Below are 27,392 nucleotides of genomic sequence, written 5' to 3'. Positions count from 1 at the left end.
TAGGCACTGAATCATTGAAAGTTTAATTGAAAAAGAAAATTTTTGTTTGAAGGAATAAGTACCTAGAACAACCAATTCCAACACCCTAATAAATTCTGACTTTCCTTAAATAAAAGAGCCCCCCAAATGCCCATAGCTATCTTGAGATACTGCATATTTTTCCTAATAGAGACTATACCAATTAAATCAATATTTGCTTCTGATTCAAGCTTGAAAATAAAGACAGATAAGCATCTACAACCATTAAAAAAAAAGCTATTTGTTGATTTATGGGCTGGTTCTCTCAAACTCCCCAGTGAATACACTCAACTCAAACAATTTCCTGAGGGTTGGACTTTGGCAGCTTCAAATTATTACATCATGTACAAGAAGAAGAACTGTATGCTGATAAAAAATAGAAAGCCTTATTTTTCCTTTCATAAAAACTTAGAAAACTGTCATTTACAGCAAATTTCCCAAAACCAGTTGGGAAGAAAATAAAAGAATAAGAAGATATGTTTCACTTTGTTATGACTGAAAAATCAAGAAGTAATAGTTGCAGGCTACTTAGTCCATCCTTATAAGGATCCGGAGCTGTATAGATAATTTATTGACATCTGAGGGAGGCAGTGTGATAGTAAAAAGAACATAGTGGTTAAAAGTGCAGCCTCTGCAGGGCCAACTACATTGCATAACCTCAGGAAACACCATGCTCACAATGGACATCCAAGGGGTACCATTCCCAGGGAACACAATGTGAATTATATAACTTAGGAATCCAGAGTTAGAAGGTGGAACAGGTCTGAACTCCACCATCTAACAACTAACAACATCATGACCAAGTTATTGAATCAGTTACTGAAGTCTCAGGTACCTCATCAATAAATTGGGATTAATAAATAACATCTAAGTCATGGGATTGTTATGAGGATTAATGCATACATGTATACTTAGCCCAGTACCTGGTATTAGTGAGACATAAATGCTTTGATGATAATGATAAAGAATAAGATGAATCTATATTCCACAACCCACTCCATCACTTTCAGATCATTTACTGCCTACAGTAAAGGTGATCTGTTGAGAGTACTCAACAAAATTATATATGCAAAATTCTTGGGGACAATACAAAATAGGACCTCCAATTATGATGGGTGGAGGGGGCAACTGGCTGGCTCAGTTGATAGAGCATGCAACTCTTGATCTTACGATCTTGAGTTCAAGCTTCACATTGGGCACAGAGTTTACTTTTTAAAAAAAGCAAATCAATTTTGGGGTGCCTGGGTGGCTCAGTGGGCTGGAGCCTCTGCCTTCGGCTCAGGTCATGATCTCAGGGTCCTGGGATCGAGACCCGCATCAGGATCTCTGCTCAACAGGGAGCCTGCTTCCCCCTCTCTCTCTGCCTGCTGTCTGCCTACTTGTGATCTCTCTCTGTCAAATAAATGAGTAAAATCTTTAAAAAAAAAAAAAGTAAATCATCATAACTGGCCATCTCCTATACCTCTCTCCTTCCTTCTTCCTTTCTCTTTTACACACACAAACATACACCCATAAACTTAATGTAAAAATCCTATGACATTAAACTATAATTGATAGCACAAACACAACCACATCAAAATGAGGGCAAATGTAATCTAAAAATAATGCATTCTCAATACAATTTACATAGACTACTGTATTGACTTCCATTACCTTTCTAATCCTGTCTATAAAACACTACCAAAAGCAAACTCTTATCAATCACTGTTTAGCTTAGAAAACTTCAGTGACAAAACATAGTCAAAACTCCTTGGCCTTAAATGACCTTCTATAATCTTTTTTTTTTATTAAGATTTTATTTATTTATTTGTCAGAGAGAGAGAGGGAGAGAGAGCAAGCACAGGCAGACAGAATGGCAGGCAGAGGCAGAGGGAGAAGCAGGCTCCTTGCCGAGCAAGGAGCCCAATGCAGGACTCGATCCCAGGACTCTGGGATCATGACCCGAGCCGAAGGCAGCTGCTTAACCAACTGAGCCACCCAGGCATTCCACCTTCTATAATCTTAACCCATGTACAATTTCCAACCTCATCTACCATTAATCCCCTTAAAACACACACAAAAAATGTGTGTTCTGTGTACATATCCAGCATTTTGCTCAATAAGGAATATTACTCCCTTTCCCACTCCCATCTTCCCAATGCCACCTAATACAAGTAATCCTTTCCACTCAGGAAAACTGTTTGAAAAAGCCATTCTGCTGGCAACTTACAGTAATAGAGACTAATGATAGTCACACCTATTAGGAAGCAATAGTCATTTATATTAAATCATTTCCCAAAGAATTGTCTAAATACTGCTTCTTACCAATTGGGACATATTCCCTCCCTCAGGAACTTCATTAATCAGTACTTAACCAATATATCTGTACTTTATTAGAATACAATATAGGAAGTTACACTGCCTTACACTCAAGAGATGTTCAATACTTGTTAAATAAAAGAATAAATGAAGAATTAAACTTTGTGAAACACGTTTTTCAGTTTAGAGATTAACTCAGTTATAAGTATGATAAATCATCTCTCTGTTTCTTCCCTGAATCTACTGTATAAATTATATCATACCTAAATCACACATTCTATTTCCAAAAGGTCTGTGGAATAAAGATACTCTTCTTTATGGCCAGAAGGACTAACATAATATTCTCTCTAAAACACACTGCTAATGGCATCAAACTAATAACAGCAGGGGTTAAAGGAAAGAGAATCCATAGCAATTAAATTAAGCCCCAGAATGATAACTATATTAGGCAAAATGATAACTATGAGTTGCATGAAGTTGCCATATATTATCCTCCAGCTCAATAACTTAGAGCTAGAAATTTTTTCCCTTAATTTTTTAAGCCCCTAAGTTTTCTAAATTCAAGGGCTTGATTGCAGCTATGCACTATTTATGAATCATTATAAATACACCACTACCCAAATTCTTTTGGCACAAACAATAATGAAAGCATGATGGCTCTATCAACAAGAGGAAAATAGGAAGGGAAGCCACTGACTGCACCAGCTTGACTCATTACTGCTGGGAGAACACTGGTACTGAATGGCACAAGCAATTCCAGTGTGAGAGACCAAGCACATGACTGGGAAGGTGACAGAGGATACCAAGAAAAGAAGGGCATCTATAAAGAACCCCAACTCTACAGGGGCAGGAGGAGGAGGAATGAACAGGGATCCACTGAAATCTACTCTAAAAGCCTTTGCAATACTCAAACAAAAACATACTACCAGACTCCAGGTTTTGAGTCAGTTCAAATCCTAGCTCTAACACTCAAAACTGAGAGATCTTCAGCAAGTTATTTAACTATAAAATTATAATAGCAATCACCACTTAATGAAAAACAACTCTGAGCTAGGCACCATACACATGGCATGTCCTTTACTTCCCACAACTAATCTGCCAAATAAGGATTTTTCTCATTTTGCGGAAAATAAAAACCCACGTTCCTTCCACCTATGCATGACTGCTTCCCAGAGGGACAATGCTACCTATGTGGCAGGTTGTACTGGGAATCAGAAGTAAATGCAAAGTACTTAGCATAGGAACTAGCACCTGCCACATCATAGAAACTCAGGAAATCATTATAGTACAAGCACACCTATCACTTGAATAAATGACTCAATTGAACAGTAATAACATCCCACGAACAAGTTTTCCCTTACACTGTCTACCATAAAAATGACTTTAATTAGCAAAACTTTTGGAGAACCAAATGTGTGTGCACGTACAGCTTCTTAGTTGAGGATCAAAACATACAATCCAAAGAAATAAGAAAGTCCATTATTAAGGTGATATTTGACTCAATCTGAACACTAAATATTAATATTTTACTCTCAAAAGGATTATAGATCTTGGAGATTTTATAGCAGGAGCTAATAAACAAATCTAACTTCCCCCAAAAATAATTCCCAGAAGCATTTGTTATCCTGAAGTATTCAGCAAACCATTTCCCAGAATTAAGAACATAATACTAAAATCTTAGTGAATTTTGCCAAAAACATTCTGCTGAGAGGAAAAAAGAATCATTCTGAGTCTAGAAGCAAATGCTACTTTCCCCCTCAGCCACAAAATAGATCTTTTCTTCATTATTACTTTTATCAGTATGTTAATACTGAAAATAAATATACTTCCATTTGAAGGAAACTTAAAATATTAAACCCATAACATTGCTTTAATCTTAATGAGCTCAAGAAAATCTATGAGAATGTTTTTTAAAGCAATAATAAAAATCAAGTTTCCAAAGCCTTAACAATTGAAATAGACAGGAGAGAAGAGCAAAATCAACAGTCGTATGACAGAAGCCCTCCTGAAAGTGAAGAGAGCCCTACAGCCTCAATTTCAAAGTTTAAACCTTTGCTGTTAAAAGCAACACTTCACAAAGAATGACCAGACACAAAGACGAAATCCCTCCATCTACTTGCAGTTTTGCCACACAGACAACAACTTACCAGACAGCATGTTCAAACTCCAGCAATCCCAAGGGCATTTATGGGCCAAGGGAAAACCAGGAATGAGGAGGACCAAGGGAAGAGCTAGAGTTGCGGGGAGGGGAGGGTCCAGAAGGGAGGAGACAACAGCAACTAGCAACAATGGGAAACTGTGAATCTAAACCACAAAGGCTTCCTGCAGAACAGGGTAACAGGGAAAAGGCAATTCTTTTTTACAACCTACCAGGAACACAGAACTGACAATTTATGATAAAGCTAAAAAGATGGGGCCTCCAAATTAAATGTAAACAAAGTATACTTAAGAAAGTAACCAAAAGTAACTTGAAAGGACATATCACAAACTTCATAAGAGCTTAAGAAAAACAATTAGGGAGTGTGTTTTCTCTAGGGGCATTCCTGATGACAAAGGTCAGCAATGTAACAATAAGGTTTGCAGAGTAGCAGCTGCTTCCAGAGAGCCAGCCCTTTGCACTACACTCAAAAGGAGCACTAGAAGACACATTCATAGTACTTTAGAGAATAACCAAAACAATGTCATTGTTTGAATCCTTAATTCAGAATTCCAAGACTGTCTGGACTTAAATTATATCACTTTAATAAGCAAAACACCTCGTTAAACAAGACATACTCTTAAAGAAAGTTATTGTGTGAACTGAGCTTTCTGAATTCAAGAATCAATTCTAAAATGCTTTGGATCTCAAAGGCTGCCAAAACCAAAGGCAAGGACAGTGAAAGATCTCCACCCCTCTCTCAGGGAAGAAGCCAAGTTATATCACCAAGAACAAACAGCAGGCAGAGTCCTGACTCCAAACATGTGATCAGTCAGCCCAGAACTTACATTTGCAGGCAGGGCACAAAAGCCCCAGAGGACCAACACACACCCTTCTATGTATTACACCCAGTTATAAAATAACTTTATTGAAAGAAGTTGTTTTTTAAGCATAGTCATTTTAAAAACTCATCAGCAGAAACCCTGTCAAATATGAAGGTCTGTTGTATTTCTATAGGTTGCAAGAGAAAATATGAGTTGACTTTCAAAAAGATTTAATTAAGATTTATTAGTAAAATGAAACAGATTCAGGCACTGCCCAAAACTAATTAAGTTCTCACATTTTAACAATATACTAAACTAAAACACTCCTTTCACAACAGTAAGAGTGCCCAAATTTAAAAAAAAAAAAAAAATACTGCTTTTCTTTTGCTTACCATTAGCATTCTAACTCAAGTTTCCTAGTGGTAGGTGGGGGTGGAGATGTCATTCCAAAGTGTGAGACACAGAATTTCTACTGATTAGTGCTAATTGCAAAAAAAGAATGTACAAATATCCAGGTCAAGCTCTCTAATCAAGTCATTCAGTGATGGTTATATATTTGTTGTAGGGCTAATCAAATAAAACTAGAGTAACTGAAGAAGAATTAGAGATCTTCAACCCTGGTTACAATGTAACAACATAAATGACTTTTCATGTATTAGCCAGGCAAGGGAGGTGATCCACAGGAAAATCTCACCCTAACAGGTTATAATCTCTTCTGAAGCCCTTCAGAAAATCCTTCATGTAAAATTCTTCTATATAATCATATTCCACCTTGTATGAGTTTTTTCTTGGATCAGTTATTTCTTGAACTCACAACTGTGAGATTGAGACCTGAACTATGATCAAGAGTTGGGACACTTGACCAACTAAGTGACCCAGGCTCCCCTATATTTTGACATTTCTTATTACCTTTTCAAGACTGCACAGGAGAGGGGCACCTGGGTGGCTCAGTGGGTTGAGCTTCTGCCTTCAGCTCAGGTTATGATCCTAGGTCCTGGGATTGGGTCCAGCGGCCGGCTCCCTGCTCAGCCTGGAGCCTGCTTCTCCCTCTCCCTCTGCCTGCCACTCGCTCCCCCTGCTTATCTCAAATAAATAAATAAATAAATAAAAAGTTTAAAAAAAAGACTGCACAGGAGATTCTGTCTCACACAGAGACAACCCTGCATCAACCACTGGGCCTCTCCACCTAAAATAAATCAAGTAACTACAGGTGTCTGCGAGGTAAGTGCCAAGCTGCCTATAGGAGGGTTTTTGTGAGCATGACTGCTAGGTCAAGAGAGTAATATATATGGTTTCAGAAGTCATGTCTAAATGTCCTGGGATCCTAAACCGGGATGACTGGTTACACCAGTACTTTTTAAAATTGTCCTTCAACAAAACTTGTCACATTGTTCAAGTACTATGCAAGGAGTATTACATATAATAGCCTTCCTTTGACCATAAGAGATAAAGACCTCAGGGGAAAAAAATATAAGTATCATTAGCAAGGAGAAACTACCTCTAAGACTTGAATAAAGCAATCAAGAGAAATAGGGAGTAGAGGCAGGTTTAATGGAAGAACACAGGCTAAAAAGTTCCTACTTGGTCTGACACTACAACCTTTCATAATTGGTCTCCACTAGTAAGCAAGGTAGGGTAGAGCAGAATGTTCAATTTAATGAAAGAACATTCTGCCTCTCTTAAAGTCATAAAAGAAAAATAGAATTTCTCTAAGAAAAGCCAAAGTGACTCCCTCTTGGAGTAACCCCAAAGCAAAACCATTTTTGTTGGTTTTTATTTCTGAGATGCTAATGATAATACTGATGTTGGCAGTAAAGGCAAGAGCTGAGTGGCTCCAGAGTATGAGCCAAATTGGAAAATAAAAGCCTCTTGATTCTAGCACTCCAGAGGGTAGTGAGGAAGTCTGTGGACTTCTAAATAAACTATGGAGGCTTGAAGTGGGGAGGAACAGGGTAGAGATTGGTTTGTATCAAGTGGAAGCCCATAGAAACAGTAGCATTTGATCTCTAGGTTATATGCTCACAGGAAAAAAAAAAAAAAGGAGCTTAATTCAGAGCTGTAAAACTGGAGTTTTGGAAAATGAAACTAAGAAACAGATTTGATCTTAGTTAACAAGGAATCCCTCAAAAATATTCTAGCTTTTTGACCCTATACTCTAAGGGAGAATATACCGGAAAGTCCATGGAAAACAAGAAAAACTATACAGCTAATTTGTATCTAGTTTTCATTCTGAGATTTATTCACAGTGTTGATAGTGTATATACCTTAAATATCTGATCATTTCACTTAAATACATAGTACTGAGAAGAGGTATATCGCAGACAAAGAAGAGAAAAAAGGGGGAAAAAAACCTGATTCTAAGGGCATATTTTGGAGAAACTTTGGCTACTAAGAACAGGCCTAGGTAGTAAAACCATCCAAGAAAACTTGTGTATTTCTCACACAAATGGACTCTTTAAAAAAAAAGAGGAAAGGGGCACCACGGTGGCTCGGTAGGTTAAACGTCATCCTCTTAATTTTAGCAGAGGTCATGATCTCAGGGTTGTGGGTTCAAGCCAGGCTTGGGATTCTCTCTTCCCCTCTGTTCCTCAGCACCCCTACTCATGCAAATGCTCTTTCTCTCAAAAAAAAAAAAAAAAAAAAAAAAAGAGGAAAGGCAGTCAGAGACCATTTAGTTGGGTTTCTACTATTACAATATCATCATCCTTTAAATTCATATATTGAATTACATTTTGCATCCTAAAAATTACTTCAAATAGCATTATCATTATGAATATTGCCAACATATCTCTAGAATGAGGGCTTAAATTTTCTTAAATTAGACTGAAAGCTCCTAGAAAGCAGGAAGAATGTGAAATATTGGGGTGCCTGCATGGCTCAGTGGATTAAGCCTCTGCCTTCTGCTCAGGTCATGGTCTCAGGGTCCTGGGATCAAGCCCTGCATCAGGCTCTCTGCTCAGCAGGGAGCCTGCTTCTCCCTCTCTCTCTCTGCCTGCCTCTCTGCCTACTTGTGATCTCTCTCTCTGTCAAATAAATAAATTCAAAAAAATCTAAAAAAAAAAAAAAAGAATGTGAAATATCTCTCAAGTACACTGCAGGATCACCTAAATCCAGTCTCACAGAAAGTAAAAAAAATAAATCTATCATTCTCTTTTATTTATTTGTTTGTTTTTAGAGAAGGGGGAGAAAGAGAGTGGGACAGAGAGAGAGATGTGGGAGAGGCAGACAAAGAGAGAATCTTAATTCCACTATTGGGTATTAACCAAAACAAAAAGACTAATTCAAAAAGATATATGCACCCCTATGTTTATCGCAGCACTTTTTATAATAGCCAATATATGGAAGCAATCTCTGTCCATCAGTGGACGAATGTATAAGGAAAATGTGGTATATATACAATGGAATATTACACAGCCATAAAAACAGTGAGATTGTGCCATTTGAGACAAAATGGATGGACCTGGGCAGTATTATGCTAAATGAAATAAGTCAGACTGAGAAAGTCAAATACATATGTTTCTACTCATAAACACAGAATAAACTGATGGTTGCTGGGAGTGGGGACAAAATGGGTGAAGGGAAGAGGGAGGCTTCCAGTAATGAAATAAGTAAGTCAATAAAAGGCACAGCATAAGGAATACAGTCAATCATATTGTACTAATGATATAATGGGACAGATGGTAGCTACACTCGTGGTGAAAACCTGTTAAATCACTAAGTTGCACACCCAAAACTAATATAGCATTGTGTGTCAACTACACTCAAATAAAAGGAAAAGGAAAAGAGAGAACCATAGAGTCTACAATTGTGGTAATTGCCATCAGAGTAATTTATATTTTTGGCAATATTGTTTCCTGAATTATTTTTGGTCCTCTCTAAGAGTAGTGAAAGCTTCTGAGATTTCTACCATACTTGAGCAAACTTCAACTGATTTTGGATAGAGTTACCAATAATTTGTTAAGATGTACATGCCAGGGGCACCTGGGTGGCTCAGTCGGTTAAGCATCTGCCTTCAGCTCAGGTCATGATCCCAGGGTCCTGGGATCAAGTCCTACACTGGGATCCCAGGTCAGCAGGGAGCCTGCTTCTCCTTCTGCCTCTGCTCCTTCTCCCTACTCATGCCCTCTCTCTCTATCTCTCTGTCAGGCAGATGAATAAAATCTTTTTTTAAAAAAGTACATGCCGGGACGCCTAGGTGGCTCAGTTGGTTAAGCAGCTGCCTTCGGCTCAGGTCATGATCCCGGCATCCTGGGATCGAGTCCCACATTGGGCTCCTTGCTCAGCAGGGAGCCTGCTTCTCCCTCTGCCTCTGCCTGCCATTCTGTCTGCCTGTGCTCGCTCTTTCTCCCTCGCTCTCTCTGACAAATAAATAAATAAAATCTTTAAAAAAAAAAAGTACATGCTAAATTTTTCTCTATATTCAACTGAACCTTACACATCACACAGTTGTGCCAGGACAATTTAATGTGGAAAGAATAGTCTCATTAACAAATGGCATTAGGGCAACTGGATATCCATATGCAAGAGAATGAAGTTGGACTCCTGACGCACATCACATGTAAAAATTAACTCACAATGGGGTCAAATGTCCAAATGAATAAAAACTATAAAACTTTTAGAAAAAAATATAAGCATATATCTTCATGACCTTGAGTTAGGCAGTTTTCTTAGATATAACATAAGCAGAAGAAAAAATAGATAAATCTGACTTCATCAAAATTAATAAGACAACCCAAAGAATGGGATGAAACATTTGCAAATTATATATAAGGGACTTGTATCTAGAACATATAAAGAATCCTTACAACTGAGTAATAAAAAACAATCCAAATTATAAATAGATGCCTTTTAAAACTCCAATTAAAAAAGGATCTGAGTAGATATTTCTCCAAAGAAAATATACAAATGGATAACGAGAACATGAAAAACTGCCCAACAATGGAGTACGGAAAGAGGGAGGACTAACTTTACACTGAAGAAACTTGACAACCAGTGCCTTAGCCAGGTGATCAAGCTCAGTATCAAGAATGATAAATCACATCAATGATACATACCCTTGATATGACTGGATGAAAATGATACAGTATCTCTGTGATCCTCTACTCAAAAACCTCAACCCCAGTCTAATCATGAGAAAAATAGGAGACAAATTCCAATAGAGGGGCATCTTACAAGTACTTGACCAGTACTCTTCAAAACTGTCAAGATCATAAAAAACAAGTATGCAAAACCATTATAGCTAAGAGGAGCCAGCAAGAATAGACAAGTAATGTAATATAGAACTTTATTTTTCTTAAAGATTTATTTATTATAGAAAGAGGGCACAAGCAGGAGGGACACAGGGAGAGGGAGAGAGAATCCTAAGCAGATGCCATGTCAAGTGTGGAGCAATGCAGGGCTCCATCTCATGACACTGAGATCACAACCTAAGCCAAAACCAAAAGTCCAATGCTTAACCAACTACACCACTCAGGCGCCCCTCTAATGTGGAATTTTAGATAGAAACTTGGAACTGAAAAGAGGTATTAGGTAAAAACTAAAGACATCTGAATAAACTATGGACTTCAGCTAATAACAACATATCAATTTTGGTTCACTACTTGTAACAAATGAACTATACTAATATAAAAAAATTAATAACAGGATAAACTGTGGGGGAGAACCATATGAGAACTCTTTCTACACTCTGCGCAATAAACAGCAGCAACTGCCACTTGGTACACTAGATGGCTTCAAATGCTTGGCAAACAACTTCTATGTGTATGAGATTTTGAACAGTTGTTTTTAAAGAATATAAAAGCAAAGAAAATCAGTTTGTCATTACATTTTATACTCTGACATTGTCATTTAATTCAGGACAGAATGCAATCACCATTTCCCTAAAAGAAGAAACCAACAATAATACTATTGAATACACTTATGTCCAAAGTACATGGAGACAGATAATTCACTCTGACAAAAAGAAGGCTAAAAATGCTGTCAAAAGGGCACAGCAGCAAAAGTCAGAGTGCATGTCTTGTGTTTGCATGGAAAGACAAAACAGATGAACAGGGCCGCCTGGATGGCTCAGTTGTTAAGTGCCTGCCTTCAGCTCAGGTCATAATTCCAAAGTCCTGGGATCAAGCCTTACATCGGGCTCCCTACTCCACAGGAAGCCTGCTTCTCCCTCTCCCATTTTCCCTACTTGTGTTCTCCTCTCGCTGTGTCTCTCTCTGTCAAATAAATAAATAAAATCTTGAAGGAAAAAAAAAGGAACAGATGAACAAAGCAGGCTGAAGTGATATTCCCTGGGCATCCTCTTCGTTAAACAGTTACCAACAGTCCCCCACATGCCTGTAGAAATCCTTCCTATGGATTCTTGGGCATATTTCCCTAGAAGACTCCTTCAGAAGCGGACTTAAAAACCATCTGTTTGAGGGGCATCTGGGCGGCTGAGGCAGTTAAGCGTCTGCCTTCAGCTCAGGTCATGATCCCAGGGTCCTGGGATGGAGCCCCACATTGGGCTCTCACTGCTCAATGCGGAGCCTGCTTCTCCCTTGCCCTCTGTCTGCCACTCCCCCTGCTTATGCTCTCTCTCTCCCAATCTCTCTCAATCTCTCTCTCTGTCAAAGAAAAATAAAATCTTGAAAAAAAAGAACCCATCTGTTCGATAGACAATCTGTATCCAGAGCTCACAGAAAACAGAGAGCTAAGAACCTTTGGTAGGTAAAAAGAGGACAGAAGAAAAAAAGTGGGCAGGTATCTACCTTCATTGAAGGGACATAAATACCACTCCTGAGTTGGCAATCTGAACTAGGAGTAAGGGAAAAGGGAGATAAGACAGCACAGTATCAATGGTTTAGGAAAAGAAACTGGACCTTTGTGACTATTTCCTTTTCTTAAACAAGCAAATAATTTAATTGCACAGTTCACAGAAAGAAAAAAAAAGACCACTAAAGGTAGGAAAAATGTCCTATCCATTTATAATTAAAGAAATGCAAAAAAAAGATACATATATATCATTTTTCAGATCTCAGATTGCCAAATATTTAAAAGTTGGATAAAATCAGTGTAGGTAAAGGTACAGAGAAGGATAAATTCCTGTTTACTCTTGGTAGTATTAAAATAAATTTGGCAGTATTTCTCGATTTTAAATCTTGTATCTTTGTCTCAACAATTCAACTTCTGGAAATTCACCCTTCAGTTGCAAAGATAAATATAAATGGATATTTATAGTTGCACTACTTGTAATAAATAAAAACTGGCAATAGGGGACTGGTTAAATTATGGTTAAGTCTCATTTGGGAATATCTACAGAGGAAATAATATACATAGGATTTACTTCAAAATAACCAATGAGGGTGGGCACCTGGGTGGCTCAGTCATTAAGCATCTGCCTTTGGCTCAGGTCATGATCCTAGAGTCCTGGGATCTAGCTCCGCATCCAGCTCCCTGCTCCACAGGAAGCCTGCTTCTCCCTCTCCCATTCCCCCTGCTTGTGTTCCCTCTTAATCACATGTTGACTAGGAGGCATAAGAGGGAATACAGGTAAAACATGACTAACCACGAATTTAATAATTTTCTTGAGGCTGGTGATGGGTACATGTGGTTCATTATATTCTTTCCCTTATTTTTGATATATTTGAAATTTGCCATAATAAAAATATACAAAACTATGAAACAACATCATTGAAGAGGACAGTGGATAAAGGTATTGACCTACATAACTTTGGAAATTACTGGAGTCTTTTAGACTAAAAGCACAGGGAACCATGCATTAGCATTGTACTCTAGCTAATAAAGCTGTTTCCCACAGGTGTACAGGTTAACAATTCTCAAACCACTATACATGTTTACTGAACCTGAACAATTAGGTAACTGAATGGTGGATGGTAGAAGGTTTCTCACTTTTAGAATGGGAAATTACAGATAAGCAGGAAGAAAAGGACTAAAACGATCCATGTGGTAATGGATTAGAATTAAAATATGAACTTGTGTTTCACCTAATAAAAATATGGTTACATCTAGAAATATTTATAGATCTATATGTATGTGAATACACATATATTTACTTATTCTGTCAGCTAAGAATGCTTAGAATCAATGACACCCCAGCTGTAACAAGCACACCAAGAGACAAGATCTTAGTTTCTAATACCACTCTCCAACAAAAGAAACCCAGTTTTCTTGGAGAAATGTCTGATTCCAGGACTGCAAAGGAAATACACAAGATAAGCCCAAGCATCTTGTTATGTCAGAAACTAAGGAAATGGTAAAAACAAAACAAAAATCCTAAATTGACAGAGGTATCTGAAAGGGACACAGAAGACAAACGGAATGAGCTTCCAAAAGCCAAATCTAAAGTATAATATAAGAATAAAATAAAAAAAGAATAAAATAAAAAAAGCCAAATCTAAAGTATAAAATAAGAATAAAATAAAGTATAAAATATAAAGTATAAAATAAGAATCTATGAGTTCATACTGATAATAAGGAAATCATTAAACAAATGAAGAACAAATTTCCCTTGCAGAAGAATTCCAGATCATTTATCAGCTACTCCACCTGCAAAGATGAGGACCATAAATCCCAATCCTTAAGTGCATGGAGACCTTGTTCCAAAAACTATAGCATGGACGGGCACCTGGGTGGCTAAGTCAGTTAAGCATGGGACTCCTGATTCAGCTCAGGTCATGATCTTGGGGTCATAAGATCAAGCCTCATGCTGGGCTCAGCCAGGTGATTAAGGTCATTATCAACAATGATAAATCATGTCAATAATATATACCCTTGATATGATGTGATAAGAATAGCACTGTATATCGGTGATCTTCCACTTGTGAAAACTAATAAAGGGAAACCTCACTAAAGTGGACTCTAGATGCTAGAAGGGGAGGCTGGAAGGGGGAGCTGTACCACTCAATATCAATTACAGGAGAAACTGTCAATTACAAATCCAACAGAAGAATCATCACTGGAAAAGAATCGTCAACTAAAGGTCCCAACAGAGAACGATGTAGACTGCGTCTCATATTAAAAAATTCTACTAATTCTGCAACTCAGGCTTTGAAAAATCACCCTACACTCTTGCTTTTCTCCAATGGACTTTTGTTCAAAACAAACCCTCCCAACTTCCTCTTTCTCCATTAAAATAATGTTCCACTCCTTTGTTTGTGAGATTTGCCTATGGCTTTGCCATAGCTTGCATAGCCTGAATTGCAATTCTCTGTTATTCCCAAGTAAAAGCATTTTTGCTGGTAAAATTAACAGTGTTGCTGGTAAGACTGTTTTGTTTCTAAGGTTAACACACCCAGGGGCAACGGGTGGCTCAGTCTTTAAGCATCTGCCTTTAGCTCAGGTCATTATCCCAGAGTCCTGGGATCCAGCCCTGCATCAGGCTCCCTGGTCTGCAGGAAGCCTGCTTCTCCCTCTCCCACTTCCCCCCGACCCTGCTCATGTTACCTCTCTCGCTGTGTCTCTCTATCAAAAAAATAAATAAAATCTCTTAAAAAAAAATAAGGTTAACACACCTCAAAACCCACAACCCCAGTCTAATTATGAGAACAACATCAGACAAATTCCAGAAGAGAAGCATCCTAAAAATACTTCACTAGTACTCCTCAAAACTATCAGGTCATCAAAAACAAGGAAAGTCTGTGACAGCCAAGAAGAGCCTAAGGAGACATGACTACTAAATTAATGCGGTATCCTGGATGGGAGCCTGGAACAAAGAAAAGACATAAGATAACAGCTGAGGAAATTTGAAGTGTTTAACAATAATGTACCAATATTGATTCATTAACTGCAATAACTCTACTCTAAGATGTTAGTAATAATGAAAACTGGATGAGGAAATATATAGAGAACTCCATACTATCATCTCAGCTTTTCTGTAATCTAAAACTATTCTAGAAACATGTTTTAAAGTTTATGAAAAAAGGATAAGAATTTAATAAAAATCAGTTAAAAAAATCGGTAAAAACTGTTCTAAATAATGTGTTTAAAAGCTTATGGAAAAAGGCTAGGAATTTAATAAAAATCAGATTTCTTAAAATGCACTTTTTTTAATCTCATGCAAATGAAAAATTATGTAACGGGGCGCCTAGGTGGTTCAGATGGTTAAGCATCTCCCTTTGTCTCAGGTCATGATCTCAGGGTCCTGGGATCCAGCCCTACATCAGACTCCCTGCTCAGCAGGGAGTCTACTTCTCCCTCTGCCCCTCACCTGGCTCATGCTCTCTTTGTGTGTCTCTCTCAAATAAATAAATAAATGTTTTTTAAATTCTAAACAAAAAGAAAAAGAAAAATTATGTAATAGAGAAAAAATAAATCTCATGCAAACAATTTCTAGTGTCTACTCCAAAAGGATACATCCCAGTGAAATACTGTCTCATACAAACCAGCCTAGATGAAGACTATAAAGACATTAGGTTTGTTTTTGTTTTTATTTTTGTTTTTTGCTTTCCAGTGGTGACGACCTCCCAATGAGAGGACCTCCTCCACCCATCCCTGGAGGAAGAAAAGAGTAAGCACAAGAAGTGCCTCATGCAGAGCCCCAATTCCTACTTCATGGGTGGATGTGAAGTGTCCAGGATGCTACAAAATCAGTACCATCTTTGGCCATGCACAAACAGTAGTTTAGTGTGTTGGCTTCTCCACTGTCCTTTGCCAGTGTACAGAAGGAAAAACAAGGCTTACAGATGCATGCTCCTTCAGATGGAAGCAGAACTAAAATCACCCTTATGGAATTAAGGTCTTAATTCTATTTGGAAGCAATGACCAAGTTTGTGACTGTCACTGAATATACATTATCTAATACCTACAATGTACAGCCCGGGGCCACATGATTTAAAAGTTAAATTCTACGCTAAATGCACCAGTAATTTTTTCTATTTTTGTTTTTTCTGGACATTCCCTTAACACTAGTCACCAGGTAGTATTTTAGCAGCTCCATTCAAGGAAAAAGCAGTATAAGTCTTAGCAAAAATAAGTAATCATTTTCCACTTCAGACTATTTAACTGTCTTCCTATAGGCGGAACTCTTTGGTAAGAACATATATCAATAATACTTGCCTATATTTGCATAGTATTTATAGTTTGCAAAGCATCTATGCCCACTTTCACCACTCCACTACAGGAAGGTCTCCAGGCTATATTCACACTCGTGGTAAGCACTCCATAGCACTGCATTAATCTCTAACTTAACCTCCATACATTGTTCAGTGATCTGATGAATGTTGTGTCTTGCCCCAAAAGCTATAACCTTCTTAATGTTAGGGATCATGCTGTATTAATCTTTGAGTCCCCCGGGCTTAATGTTGTATCTGAAATATTTTAGATGTTTAATTAATATTTGACGGATGAATTAAAAACTGTATGAATTTTATAATCTTAGATTTCTCAGCAGGGTTCTGATTATGCTAAACATTTTAAATAGTGATCCTGGCTTTGTTGGTGTCACTATTTTAAATTGTCATTATTTAAAACAAACAATAAATATATTAAAATAAATTTTTGTTTAAAGATTTTTATTTATTTATTTGACAAAGAGAGAAATCACAAGTAGGCAGAGAGGCAGGCAGAGAGTGGGGGAGAAGCAGACTCCCCACTGAGCAGAGAGCCTGATGCGGGGCTCCCATCCCAGGACCCTGAGATCATGACCTGAGCCAAAGGCAGAGGCTTAACCAATTGAGCTACCTAGGTGCCCCTTAAAATAAATTTTTAAAAAAGAATTAAAAGCACCCTGAATTAAGATGAGTGGGAAACCATCCCATAAATACACTTTGGATAATCCGTGTGTGTGTGCATGTATATTTATATTTGTATTTATATTTATATTTATCTTAATACAGAGTGGTTTAGGGAGTATTATTCCATTTTTACTAAGTACTCTCTACCTATGCACAGATAGGGCACACTAGAGGACATTAGAGTTTATTCATCTTTTTTTTTTTTTTAAAGATTTCATTTATTATTTGACAGAGAAAGACACAGCAAGGGAGGTAACACAAGCAGGGGGAGTGGAAGAGGGAGAAGCGGGCTTCCTGCTGAGCAAGGAGCCCGATATGGGGATTGATCCCAGGACCCTGAGATCATGACCTGAGCTGAAGGCAGCCACTTAACAACTGAGCCACGCAGGTGCCCCAGAACTTATTCATCCTTAACATCAGAAGGAAACATAAAGATTCTCTGAGGTTCAGCATGATAATACTTATGTTAAATGACAATGCAGTCTCTATAAATTGTGTAAGTAGAAATTTGGTATATTTTAAATGCATCAGAAAAGAATACTGTTGCTATATTATTTTAAAAAGCAAAATCTCCGGGCGCCTGGGTGGCTCAGTGGGTTGGGCCGCTGCCTTCGGCTCGGGTTGTGATCTCAGGGTCCTGGGATCGAGTCCTGCATCAGGCTCTCTGCTCAGCGGGGAGACTGCTTCCCTCTCTCTCTCTCTCTGCCTGCCTCTCTGTCTACTTGTGATCTCTCTCAAATAAATAAGTAAATAAAATCTTTAAAAAAAAAAAGCAAAATCTCCTTTTTTCTTTTGCATATTTGATGTCCACATTAAAAAGATATAAAAATGTTAAAGTAGAGCAAATGGTGATGCATGGAATAAGAAGAAATGAAGTGAGACCACTGATTCTATTTGATCTTTGAAATTCTAATAAGAGAATTCTACACTGAACTTCTCCTCTCATGAACTATAGCTTAAATATTTTAATTCATTAAATACTTACTGAGCCTACTTAATACTGTAAGCCAGATATAGTGCTAATATTTGAGGTACAAAGATGAATAAAATCAGGGGAACTTCAAAGTGTTCACTAATGAGGGGAAAAGAAAAACTGTAACAGAGATGTGAACAAAGGCCCTTGGAAAGTCTAAGTAAGGTTTTCCAAAGGATGTAATAACTGAATTGGGTTTTAACACTATTGTATAATAAAGAATTTGACTGGTCTGTGTGCCTGGTTCCTGCGAGGTAAGCCTCTAAATCTTTGGAATTTCCCAACTGATAGGAGTGTCTGTGTTATTTAAGGTGGGCTCTTCCAGCCACACTGGGTTTATGCTAACCAAGTGACTGACATTGGGCCCCTAGTTTCAAGATGAGGGCTGTCCATGCTGGAAAGACCAACCATATGATTAAAGGATTGGTGCACTGAACCATATGATATTTGCCTGACCTTTGGGGAATAGAAAGAGGTTGAAGACAGAGTTCAAACATACAGCCAATGATTCAATCACTCCTGTCTACCTAGTGAAATCCTAGTAAAAAATGTGAACACAGAGTTGGTGAGCTTCTCTGGTTAGTAAATACACATCAATGTGCTGGGAGGGTGACACATCTTCAGGACACAGAAGTTTTGCTTTTGGGAATCTCCCAGACCTTGCCCTATGCATCTCTCCCTTTTGCTGGTTCAAATTTGCAACCTTTTGCTATAATAAAACTGTAATCATAAGAATAGCACTTTCCTGAGTTCTATGAGTTGTTCTAGTGAATTATCAAATCTGAGGGGCTCAGAACTCCTGAATTTGGTCAGAAATACAGATGGCCTGGAGATTCCTGAACTTGTGGTTGGCATCTCAAATGCAGAAAGTCTTGTGAGGGATAATGCCCTTAACTGGCATAAATAGAGCTAATTCTCATTAATGTCAAAACTGCACTGCAAATACCCTATAGGAATTAGTTTAAAATATGGATTTACAAAATTATTCATCACAAAATACAGTACATATAGGGGCACCTGGGTGGGCTCAGTTGGTTAAGTGACTGCCTTCAGCTCAGATCATGATCCTGGAGTCCCAGGATGGAATCCCGCATCAGAATTCCTGCTCAGCGGGGAGGTTGGCTTCTCCCTCTGACCCTCTCCCCTCTCATGCTCTCTCTCTCTCTCTCTCAGGTAAATAAAATCTTAAAAAAAAAAAAAATACAGTACATTAAATACAATGGAATGTTACAGAATGGCCTATCATAGCCACTAACTCGGGAAACAAACACGTAAGCCCTAGCGTGCTGCTGTGGCCAAATGCCCCATTCCAAAGAACCCCAAGCAGACGGACAAACTGAAGACACAGCTCCTGGATGGGTTTCCCAGAATGTTGCCAAACAAATTTGGATAAACTCACCTCAAGAGAAGTCAATTAACTCAAGAGATGAGGGCTTGGAAAAGAGAAAGGAAGAGATTTACTTCAAGTGCTGGCAACTGGGGGAGGTGGCAGCCTCAAGCCTTACCAACCAATTTCTCTGCCAGCAAGATGGACACCTAGATTTTTACGGGGGGGGGGGGGGTTAAGGGAGGTAGCATGAGAGAGCAGGCAGAGAGCACATGATCATGGGTGAAGGTCCATACGTGTTCAGTGGTAATTACAGGCAGGGAAGGGAATGTAGTGGGGTGTGGTCTTCTAGGCATTCTGTTGCTATCAGGGCTTTTCTGGTCTGCTGGTTGGAATGTTTTGGTCATTGCAAATATCTCTGTCAATGCATTAACAAAGTACCATAAAAAATAAACACAACAGGGTTTAGTTTGAACATGAATTAAGTGATCTTGTCTGTTTCTAGTTTTAACTGTCAGGGGTCTATAGTTGACCAAGAGGGCTTGCTGACAGGAGCATGACTCAATCATAAAAAAATATGTTGTAGATGAATATTTACTGACATAAACACATAACATCATAAACACATAAACACATAAACATCATACCCTTAATCTCCAGATCCATTCTCTTCCCCTGAGGTCTAGACATGTACATTCAACTTCCAACTGAATATCTTGGTTGTCTACCAGGTATCTTGGTTGTCTACCAGGTATCTCAAACCTAACACGTCCTAAAGAAAAAAAAACTTAACTCTCACCAAATACACCAAATACACCCTAGTCAGCTACTCCACACTCTTCCATATCTCAGTAAATAATACTACCATTCACTCACTTGTTCTGGCCAAAGTTGGAGCCATGCTTGACTTCCTTCCTTCCCTAACATCTCACCAATCCATTAGCAAATCTTATGGGTGCTACTATCAAAACATATCCCTTCTTACCACCTCCACTGTTACTATACAAGACAAAGCCACCTATGTCTACTGCCTACAATACTACAATAGCCTTCTATTCGGTCTCCCTTGCTTCCATTATAATCAGTCACTCCACACAGCAACTAGAATAATCTTTAATAAATTAGTGTCATTACGTTGTCTTCCCGATACGTTCTGAATAAAATCTAGATTCCTTATCTTAAATTCTCATGATCCAGCTTCTACTTCTCTTAACAATTTCATCTTTACTGCTCTTTGCCCTTTATTTTTCAAAGATTTCAAGTAACTTCTCATCTCAAGACTTCTTCACTTGCTAATCTCTCTCCTCTGAAAATCTATTCCCTAGCTCTTTCTAGAGTCTGAACCTTCATTTCATTCTGGTCTCGACTTAAATATTACCCTCCTCAAAGGGACTTCCCTTCATCTAAAATTACTGCCTATTTCAACTATACTTCAATGAAAAAATAAATTTTTAAAACTAAAATGACTACTTGCCACCCTATTTCTTTACCTTGCTTTATTTTGCTGTTGTTGTACTTAACACTACCAGATAGTATTTCTATCCGGTAGATAGAAATACTGGTAGAAGAATACCTTCTCTATTAGAATGTAAGCTCCCGGGGCGCCTGGGTGGCTCAGTGGGTTAAGCCGCTGCCTTCGGCTCAGGTCATGATCTCAGAGTCCTGGGATCGAGCCCCGCATCGGGCTCTCTGCTCAGCGGGGAGCCTGCTTCCTCCTCTCTCTCTGCCTGCCTCTCTGCCTGCTTGTGATCTCTCTCTGTCAAATAAATAAATAAAATCTTTAAAAAAAAAAATAAAAAAAAAAATAAAAAAAAAAAAATAGAATGTAAGCTCCCTGAGGCAACACTTTGTCAATTTTGTTTGCTATGACATCTCCAGAGTCTAGAACACTATTTGGATACACAGTGGGCAAGACATAAATACTTGTTGAATGATTAGAATGTTAGGTGAAAGGAGCAAATTATAACAGTACTTTCAAAATTATTTCTTTCTTATATAATTACTTCTTTCTTATATAATTATGTAACATATAATTATATAATTAAACAAAATGGAGGGGCACCCAGGTGGCTCAGTGGGTTAGGCCTCTGCCTTCTCTCCTCAGGTCATGATCTCAGGGTCCCGGGATCGGGCCCTGCATCAGTCTCTCTGCTCGGCGTGGAGCCTGCCTCCCCCTCTCTCTCTGCCTGCCTCTCTGCCTACTTGTGATCTCTCTGTCAATTAAATAAATACAATCTTTGGGAAAATAAAAAAAGAAAAACAGAAGCCACTACGTACACACACTACATACACACACGTCAATCCTCATTATTCATGGATTCTGTATGTGCAAATTTGCCTACTTGTCAAAATACATTTGTCACCCCAAAATCAATATTTGCAGCAATTCTCTGGTCAGTGGACATGTACAGAATGGTAAAAATTTTGAGTTGCCTGAAATGCACATTCCCAACTAAGGTCAAACTAGGCAATGAAATGCTTGGCCTTCTTGGTTCAGCTTTCATACTATTAAAAAAAGTCCTTTTTTGTGGTGTGGTGTCACATTTTTCATATTTTTGTATTCTTGGTTAGGTGATCTCTGTTCAAAATGACCTCCAAGCATAGAGCTAAAGTGCTATCCAGTATTTCTAAGTGTAAGAAGGCTGAGATGTGCCTTCTGGAGATAATACATGTTATATACATTCATTCAGGCATAAATTACAGGGCTATCTGTTGTGAGTTCAACATAAATGAATTAATAATATATATCAAATAACATGTCTTTCGGGTACCTGGGAGGCTCAGTCGGTTAAGCATCTGCCTTTGGCTCAGGTTATGATCCCAGAGTCCAAGGATCAAGTCCCACATCAGGCTCCCTTCTCAGCAGGAAGCCTGCTTCTCCCACTGCCCCTCCCCCCACTCGTGGGCACTCGCTCACGCATGCACTCTCTCTCTCAAAAATATATTTTTTTTAAAAAACTCTTCAAAAAAATAAAAATAAATAAGGTCTCTTTAAACAACACACATAAAATGAATTTAGGTATTAATCAGTTAATGAAAATATAACCAGAGGTACATAGGAACCTAATCCCATATTTGTTCTAGGAGCAGTAATTCAGTATTCATTATTTCAGTGTTCACGATGATGTTATAGAACATACTACCACCAACAACGTGTGTGTGTGTGTGCGTGTGTGTGTGTGCGTATATTAAATTAAAAGGTCAGAGAGAGGACACCTGGGTGGCTCAGTGGGTTAAAGCCTCTGCCTTCGGCTCAGGTCATGATCCCAGAGTCCTGGGATCGAGTACCACATCAGGCTCTCTGCTCGGTGGGGAGCCTGCTTCCTCCTCTCTCTCTGCCTGCTTCTCTGCCTACTTGTGATCTCTGTCAAATAAATAAATAAAATCTTTAAAAATAAAAAGGTCAGAGAGATTATATGTCATTATATCATGATATTAATATAGTTAATATAATCTTTGGGCAGGAATATTATAGGGTATTTACTTCTTATTTTTTCCTTATTTGTATTTTCTATTTTTTTTACAATAAAAATATTTTTTGCTGGAAGAAAAAAAATGAGTCACTTCTAACATTTTAAAATAAGAATTATATTAGTAAACATCCTAGAGTAGCCAAAGGAATATAAAATAAAAATAGGATATGAACACTGATTTTTTTTCAGTAATTAAAAGTGTAAATTTATAGCTCTCCTCTTTCCTTCTTAGCCTGGATCTTCTTTTTTTTATTATTATTTTTATTAACATATAATGTATTACTTGCCCCAGGGGTACAGGTCTGTGAATCATCAGGCTTACACACTTCACAGCACTCATATCACGTACCCTCCCCAATGTCCATAACCCAACCACCCTCTCCTCAGCAACCCTCAGTTTATTTTGTGAGATTGAGTCTCTTATGGTTTGTCTCCCTCCCGATCCCATCTTGTTTCATTTTTTCCTTCCCTACCCTCCAAACCCCCCACTCTGCCTCTCAAATTCCTCCTATCAGGGAGATCATATAATTGTCTTTCTCTGACTGACTTATTTCGCTCAGCCTAATACCCTCTAGTTTCATCCATGTCATTGCAAATGGCAAGATTTCATTTCTTTAGCCTGGTCTTCTAAATCAAACCTCAGGGGCACCTGGGTGGCTCAGATGGTTAAGCGTCTGCCTTTGGCTCAGGTCATGATCCCAGGGTCCTAGGATCAAATCCCCTATCAGGCTCCCCGATCCTTGGGGAGCCTGCTTCTGCCTCTCTCTCTTTCTCATGTATATATAAATAAATAAATAATTTTTTAAAAATTCTAAAATATCTGCATTAAATGGAAAGAAGTTATTTACAAAAGAAGCAAAAAAAAAAAGTTCAATACGGATTCACTTATAAATAAATAAATAAAACCTCAAATGTACAAATACACATGTATTTTTATACACTTCTCCCTGAACAGACTATTCAAACATGAACAGTTTAAAACTCATTCATTTATAATTATAGAATCTTAGAATAGAAAGAATCTTTAAAGAGCATATACTTAGCTTTCTAACCTAATGCAAGAACACTTTCTATAATCCTTTTTATAAGGGGTCACTCAGCCTCTGCCAGAATATGTTCAAGAACAGAGAGTACATTATCCATAAGGCAGCCAATTTTTTTAGAAGATTTATTTATTTATTTGAGAGACTATACACGTGCACACAAGCTGGGGGGAAGAGCAGAAAGAGTGAAATTTCAAGAATTCCTGCTGACTGGGGAGCCCCACACGGGGCTCAATCTCACAACCCATGAGATCATGACCTGAGCTGAAACTAAAAGTTAGATGCTCAACCAACTGAGCCCCCCCGCACCCCAAGACAGATTCTAATTTACACCCACCATTCTAAGTTCAATCTCTGATCTAAAAGTAAGCATATCTACTATCTCCTCTTTACATAAGCAATCTAAATATGTAAGACAAAATTCTTATGTTCCCTTAATCACCTCTTTCAGGCTAAATATTCTAGTATGACTATGACTCAGTGTGGTACACAACCTTATTTATGCCCTTGTGTAATCCCCACTCTTGGAATACAGGCTGGACCTGGTGATTTACTTGCAATAAACAGAATACAGGAAAGGTGATGGGATGTCATTACCAAAATTAGGTTACAGACTTTGGCTTCTGTATTCTTCACTGTCATGGAAGCCAGGTGTGGTGTTTTAAACTGCTCTGCATTGAGTCCCACAAGGCAAGGAACTGAAAAAGGCCTCTAGCCAACAAACCAGCAAAGAATGAAGGCCCTCAGTCAATCAACCTATGAGGAACTGAGTCCTGCCAATAATCACATGAGAGAACTTGGAAGCAGATCCTCCCCCATCACAATCTTCAGAGGAAACCAAAACTTTAGCTAACAACCTGATTGCAAACTATGAGAGACACTCTTTGATTCCTCTTTTTTTTGTAATCAAAACTTAAGAACTTTATTTTTTTTTCACATTCAAATAAGTGAACTTCTTTCAATATTAACATATTATTAGTTTCAGAGGTAGAGGTCAGTGATTCATCACTTGCATATAACACCCAGTGCTCATTACATCACGTGCACTCTTTAATGTTCATCATCCAGTTACTCATCTTCCCATTCCCCACCCCTCCAGTAATCCTCAGTTTGTTTCCTATGATTAAGTCTCTTACATTTTGTTTCCCTCTCTGATTTTGTCTTGTTTCATTTTTTTGTCCCTTCCCCTAGGACTCTCTATTTTGTTTTGTTTTGTTTTTTCGCAAAGATTTATTTATTTGAGAGAGAAAGAAAGAGCATGAGCAGGGTGAGGGGCAGAGGGAGAAGCAGACTCCCCACTGCGCAGGCTTGATCCTGGGACTCTAGGATCATGACCTGAGCCAAAGGCAGATGTTTAAACAGCTGAGCCACCCAGGCGCCCCTGTTTTGTTTCTTAAATTCCTCATATAAGTAAGATTATATGATAAATGTCTTTCTGATTGACTTATTTTGCTTAGCATAATACCTTCTAGTTCCACCCACATCAATGCAAATGGCAAGATTTCATTTTTTGATGGCTGAGTAGTATTCCATTGTGTGTGTGTGTGTGTGTGTGTGTGTGTGTGTGTATACACACACACCATATCTTCTTTATCCATTCATCTTTTGAAGGACAGCTGGGCTCTTTCCATAGTTTGTTTATTGTGGACATTTCTGCTATAAAGACTAGGGTGCAAGTGTCCCTTCGGATCATTACATTTGTATCTTTGGAGTAAATACCTAGTAGTGCAATTGCTGGGTCATAGGGTAGCACACACCTTGAATCCTGACCCATAAAAACATGAGATAACAAATATTTATTGTGTTTTTTTTTTAAGATTTTATTTATTTATTTGACAGAGATCACAAGTAGGCAGAGAGGCAGGCGGGGGTGGGAGGAGAAGCAGGCTCCCCACTGAGCAGAGAGCCCGATGTGGGGCTCGATCCCAGGACCCTGGGATCATGACCTGAGCCGAAGGCAGAGGCTTTAACCGACTGAGCCACCCAGGCGGCCCCAAATATTTATTGTTTTAAGTCACTAAATTTTGAGGTAATTTGTTATGCAGCAATAGATAAGTAACCTAGCAATTTCACCTCTCATCATAGCTTAGAAAAATTCTCACTCATATCTTTATTAGAGAAAAAAAACAAAAACAAAAACAATCTAAATGCTCATCAAAAGAAAATACAATATATTACAATCTTAAGATTTATTGCTATGTAGCATTCAAAAATGAACTAGATCTATTTAAACTAGATCTACTTAAACTAGATCTATTCAATCTCAATATAATGCTGAGGAAAAAAGTTGTAGAATTATCCCTAAAACAGTCCACTTATGTAAAAATTCTCTTTAAGTTTTTATTATTTTTAAGTAATCTCTACATCAAACATGGGGCTTAAACTCCAAACCCCAAGATCAAGAGTTGCATGCCCTACTGACTGAGCAGCCAGGCACCCCCATTCATATAAAATTTTTATTTTTTTTTATTTTTAAATTTTTTTTAAGATTTTATTCATTTATTTGAGAGCAAGAGAGAGCATGAGAGGGGAGAGGGTCACAGGGAGAAGCAGACTCCCTGCCGAGCAGGGAGCCCGATGTGGGACTCGATCCCAGGACTCCAGGATCATGACCGGAGCCAAAGGCAGTTACTTAACCAACTGAGTCCCCAGGAGCCCCTTATTTTTAAATATTTTAAAGTAATCTCTATACCCAACATGGGGATCAACCAGAGATCAAGAGTCACATGCTGTATGCTCTATTGAGTGAGCCAGCCAGGCACTCCCATTTATGTAAAATTTCCAAAACACATAAAGCACTACTATATATTAGATGTGGATACATTTTATATATACACAAAATTATAAGAAATGGATTGTATTTCTTTTTTTTTTTTTTTTTTAAATTTTATTTATTTATTTGACAGAGAGAGAGATCACAAGTAGGAAGAGAGGCAGGCAGAGAGAGGAGGAAGCAGGCTGCCCGCCGAGCAGAGAGCCCGATGCGGGGCTCGATCCCAAGACCCTGGGATCATGACCTGAGCCGAAGGCAGAGGCTTTAACCCACTGAGCCACCCAGGCGCCCCTGGATTGTATTTCTATTTAAATATATTAATTAAACAATTTACCTCCACACCATCCTAATTTAATTCTCCACCAAAAATAAGAGTAAAGGAATACAAAAGGTAAAAATCCATAAAGACAAAGTAACTGAAAACAGAGGTAGAATTTACACAAAATTTTAGAAGCTGGAAAGCAGATAAATGTGTAGTAATTGATTAACATACCAGAGAAAGAACCAGAGGGTAAATGTTGGCAAACAAAAGCATACATACTCCTACTACAGAGCCTAGGGAAGGCTCAGGATTGGAACCCTTTGCAGGAGGGAATGTGGGGTGGAACTTAAAAATGGAAAAGCAATTTAAAAATGTGTTTAAGAAAAAGTTAAATGGGGTGCCTGTGTGGCTCAGTTGGTTAAGCAACTGCCTTCTGCGTTTTGGGCTCCCAGCTCCATGCGGAGTCTGCTTCTCCCTCTGATCTTCTCCCCTCTCATGCTCTCTCTTACTCACTCTCTCTCTCAAATAAATAAAT

The 27,392-nt window shown here is 38.3% G+C and overlaps 1 protein-coding gene and 1 pseudogene across 2 annotated transcripts in view; one reads left to right on the top strand and one right to left on the bottom strand.

Annotated features, from left to right (window-relative positions):
* USP54 (ubiquitin specific peptidase 54) overlaps positions 1-27,392 on the bottom strand; it is a 116,289-nt gene that overhangs the window by 70,683 nt on the left and 18,214 nt on the right. The window contains exon 1 of one of the 2 annotated variants that reach the window (XM_032840307.1): positions 4,464-4,560. The exons of the other annotated variant lie outside the window; for it this stretch is intronic. The gene's annotated coding sequence lies outside the window, so the exon portion shown is untranslated. Of the gene's footprint in view, positions 1-4,463; positions 4,561-27,392 lie in introns of those variants that run through there. 2 annotated transcript variants of the gene reach the window in all.
* LOC116856813 lies at positions 14,606-15,988 on the top strand (annotated as a pseudogene).

This window comes from Lontra canadensis, unplaced genomic scaffold (genome assembly GCF_010015895.1).
Source record: "Lontra canadensis isolate GAN:19392208 unplaced genomic scaffold, GSC_riverotter_1.0 scaffold3, whole genome shotgun sequence".
Lineage (NCBI taxonomy): Eukaryota > Metazoa > Chordata > Mammalia > Carnivora > Mustelidae > Lontra > Lontra canadensis.
The sequence above is the reverse complement of the archived record's forward strand: the minus strand, read 5'-3'. Positions and strand labels throughout refer to the sequence as shown.